The sequence below is a fragment of the Teleopsis dalmanni genome, chromosome 2, assembly GCF_002237135.1.
Source record: "Teleopsis dalmanni isolate 2A chromosome 2, ASM223713v2, whole genome shotgun sequence".
NCBI classification, from domain to species: Eukaryota; Metazoa; Arthropoda; class Insecta; order Diptera; family Diopsidae; genus Teleopsis; species Teleopsis dalmanni.
Window position 1 is genome coordinate 136,097,595 of NC_051847.1, and position 4,709 is coordinate 136,102,303.

The following is a 4,709-nucleotide window of genomic DNA, read 5'->3' on the forward strand; positions in this document are numbered from 1 at the left end:
TATCAAACACATGAATTCTTTACTGTCTACTTTTTAAGTATTTAAGCTAGGAAAGTGACATTGTAAAAAATTTTAACATTTAGAAAATTTGAAAAATATCTGTAAAATATGTATTAATTTTAGATTATTATGAAAACAGTGCTGTTATGCTTTATTGCATTTACATATATTGACAACGAAACGTAACAAAATTAAAAGAAGTCTTAAGAAACAAATAACATTTTAATTTCATTAATTTCTTTCACAGATACTTAGCAACTTACTAAGAAGATTTATCTGACTAATAAATTTTAACTCCTTTCTCGACTCCATATAAAATTTATTCCTACATTTACAGAACTGAACCATTTTTTACTAACAGGCCGTGTACAAATTTTATGTGGGAAACAACTGTCGATATGTGTTGAGTACGGCAGCAAACATGCCACAATGCGACTGGTGAGCCACTCATGCCATGCCATGCACAATGAATGCTTTCGATTACAACATTTACTCGGCATCTATTGTTGAAGGAGTAGTTGATTTTGTTGTTGTTTTACAACGACACAGGATACAATATGCGGTTTGAGTTGCTTGTTTGCTTGGTAATAAAGTATCAAACACACACAAACAGCGCATGAAATACATTTACAACAAGAACAAGAATACGCAAACAACGGAAATGGTAGTTTTATTGTTTTTCGTAGTGTTGTTTTTGTTCTGTATGCTCCTGCCCAGTAGAAAAAGTGGTCTTCGAAGACATTGTCTTCAAGACGGTCTTTGATACCGCGTCCGCATTTTCAAGCAAATTTGCAAAACAATTGCTCAAAACATGAATGTAAATACTCTTTCTTTGCTTTCTCTCTCATTTTTAGTGTTCACAGCAACGTATTTGAATTTTGCATCAGATGACGCTATGTTTTATAAATGAACTGACGCAATAATTTTGAAGTGTAGTGAATAAACATTTGTGAAATAAATATTAAAAAATCAAAATAAATAAAGAAACAAAATCATTAAACTACGAAATATTAAAAAAAAAGAAATTAAATCAAAACAAATTAAATAGTGACTTAGTTCCTGGAAAATATATTGATATTAATATTGAAGACAATAATTCCAGTGAAAGTTGTTTTAGAAACGAAACAAAGGATGTTGAAAATAAAAAAACTGAAAACACTTGTGAAAAATTAGCTGTTATATTTAAAAACACAGGATTAACAGGCATTGTGGTAAAGATATTTTAGAACTCTTAAGATCAGAAGGTTTAATTGTACCAAAATCCTCTTCAACGCTTTTGAAACATATAAAACTTCAACAATTGATGATAGCGAAATGCTATAAATTATTTTATATTAGTTTTAGTTAATTTTAGATATGTTAAGTTATATTAAGTTAAATATTTAAATTAATTTGTATTACGTTTACTAGTTTTTACTAGTTTATTTTTAATATCTTAATAAAATTTATAATAATTTATAATAAAATTTATAATTTACTTCTAAAACTGTTAATTTTGAATGTAATGTAAAAAATTATTATATAAAATAAATAAAAGTACAAAATACAACAATTTCTTTCTACTTATTTAAAGAGAAAATTGAAATTCATTTAAAATTTAAAGAGCGCAATAAAAGAGTAGAAATAAAAAAAGGGTGAAAAAATTATATGAGCACTGCACTAAGAACGCACAACTTTCTGTCGAATGCGTCCGTTATGCAAGACATGGTCTTCGAGACGGTCTTCGAGACATGTACACAAAAATTCATTGAAGACATTTGGCTAATTTGTATGAAAGTGTCTTCAAAGACCGTCATACATTTGGATCGATCGGTCTTCATGTATGTATCCATGTCTTGAAGACGTCTTCGATGACGGATCGATCCGTTTTCTACTGGGTGGGGAATATTTTGATTTCTTCTTCTTGCTAAGATTCACATACGTACGGTGTGGCGCAACATTCCAGCCTCAAGAGTTCAACATTAGTTGTTTTTGTAAAATAAAACGTCTCTAATGTTTTCACTTAAAAATTAAAACAAAAGCTGTCGTCATAAATAGCACGTCATGTTTCATTATCAAAGTCCATGGTAGCATGATATTGCGAAGCTCTTGGTTGCTGCTGCTGCTGCTGCTGCATATTTTATATGGTAAACAAACTTAACTCCTCCAGCAATTTTAAAATATCTTTTTTCTTTTCTGTTTAATTGCTTAACAGCCAAGTTGTAAATGAAAAGTAAGTAAACAAACATTGGCATATTGTGCTGATTTATGTATGACGTTAGGGGGGTTTGGGGTGATTCGGTGGCATATCATGAAAATCAAATTACGCGGGTTGATTTCTGTGTGTAGCAAAGTAAAAATAAAAAGGAGGATATGTGCTAATAAAATGATGAATAAGGAGATATCTGTATCAATGCATATGCAGAAAGGACACATTTTAAAAGGAAGTTGCAATGGGTTGCCAGGTCAGTTTAAAAAGTTTACTACCTTAAAAATTTTTAGTAGCAGATTTTTTAATATATTATAAAAAAAAAAATTTAATAAAATTTAAATAAAGTGATGGATTTGAACATTTAAGAAGATGGAAACAATGTTAGAACTTAAGGAAGTTTCCTTACTGTGACATTTAAAGACGTTTTTGCTATTGTAGATGATTGCTCTATTAAGTTTAAATGCAAATATGTTTTAATGTCAATATACTTGTATATTCGTAAGAGATGTTTTGACGAAGTACTAATATAAAGTGTTTGGTACATTACTTTATTCGCTATTCCAATATTGCCAAAACCCTTAAATAATGAAAACATCATCATTGTATCATCCTCCTCAACCACATTTAATTAAAGAATAAAAAATTTGACAGTTTCCTCATTCTAAATATAGATTTGAATGCATAATAATTATTGTTAACGGGTCAAATACCTTAAAATGACCTATATTGAATCTAAAGTTTTGAACTACATAATAGATTTATCAATAATAACCTTAACTTGTGCACTTCAAGAGGCTTACTGAATGAATAACACAATGTATCTCAAATATCTTACATTATATCATTGAAGATAAGACATATCATACCTACAAAATATTTAAACTTTAATAATAAAAAGGTATATTTTTGAGAATAAAGTATGGTAAAAGTTTTGTGAAAGCTTGTGAAAGTTCTTGTAGTGTCGTGAACACAATGTTGGACACCATATAAACAGTTTATTTTCTTGACGAGTATAAAAATGTACCGATTCAATGACAATTGTCTTTTTCTGTCCGTTTTTACTACTAATATTTTTTTCTGCATTGGAAATAGTATAAAAACAGAGATTAAATGGATAGAAAATAGACAAGCACATAGTAAACAATTAATTTTTAATGTAACTTTCTGCATAAAAGATATTAAACAGAGCTAAAGTAAACCATAATTTTTAATATTTGTTTTTATTTTTAGTACCGAAAATTTATATTGATATTTTTGCTTATAAAATGTGGTAACTCTTTATTTTTCAAAAAAATACATTCCTCTGGTTGTGATTAAATGAGAAGTGTAAGTTGGGAACATTTGAATATTCATTATTCAAGCGTATACAAAATTTGTAAAAAAGTGGTAAAAGTACTGTCGTCTGCGGAATTTTCATATGTCTACTTTACTGTGCTATCACATTAATCAAAGTAAAGACGTTGCTTAAATTGAAGTGAACAAACGTAATATACAAATTTATTGATTAAGTAAAAAAAACTATGCTCTTCTATATTTTTCCTAAAATCTTAGTCTTACTTTACACAATGATTTTGGTAAAATAGTTATGGAGATGCGGGGCATCGATCCCCGTACCTCTCACATGCTAAGCGAGCGCTCTACCATCTGAGCTACATCCCCAGTTATTTAAACTTAACGAATTAAAACAACAAACGGTATCGTCCAAAAGTGTAGTAGAAAAGTGAAAGGCCAGTGGTAAACAAGTTTGGTTTTAAAGAAGAAAACTAGGCCAACATTTGTTAAAGCTTGGCTCATTAAAATGCATTGTAAGCAATGAAAAGAAATCAAAAATTTGTTCATTTGCTTAATTTTTAACCGTAAGCGGCTCAATGGTCTAGGGGTATGATTCTCGCTTTGGGTGCGAGAGGTCCCGGGTTCAAATCCCGGTTGAGCCCTGTTAAATTTTTTTAGCCACGATTTAATACGGCTTAGTCAACCATTTATTATGCTTCAACAAACTTCAATTATTCGAAATTTTGTTTATATTTTTATTAAGTTTGTTTAAAAAACAAAAAACTTTATAAATTCAAACTAAACTCTTGAAAAATTTATAAACAACCACCGCCATAATAAAGACACAATCGTTTTCTTATTTTCTATTTGTTTTTCAAACAAACAATAAAATATTGGCACATTAATGTTTAGTCAGACGTAAAATTACTTTTAAGTCTTTTTCCTACGCCTGTATTGCAGGCAAGGGAGCCAAAAATACCATGCCAAATAGCACTTTCAGTGGCAATCCCACGGAAAGAGAAAAGTTTTTAAATAATGCAAAGAAATTTTCCTACATTCGTGTATAATTTTCCGGGCATTAATCCGCTTTTTAGCAGGCAATGACGGTATCAAGTATCCAAAAAATTTAACTTGCATTCAGAATACTTGTAATCGAAAAATACAAATCGAGGCAATGTGAGGCAAATTAGTGCAAATCTCAGTTATTTAAGGAAATATATTTTCATTAAAATTCGATCTTTACTTT

At 29.5% G+C, this 4,709-nt stretch overlaps 2 non-coding genes across 2 annotated transcripts; one reads left to right on the plus strand and one right to left on the minus strand.

The window, feature by feature from the left end:
* Positions 1-3,777: 3,777 nt before the first annotated feature.
* On the minus strand, positions 3,778-3,850 carry Trnaa-agc. Its single transcript has one exon. It is a non-coding gene; the product is annotated as a tRNA-Ala (tRNA).
* Positions 3,851-4,053: 203 nt separating this feature from the next.
* On the plus strand, positions 4,054-4,125 carry Trnap-ugg. Its single transcript has one exon. It is a non-coding gene; the product is annotated as a tRNA-Pro (tRNA).
* Positions 4,126-4,709: the final 584 nt, after the last annotated feature.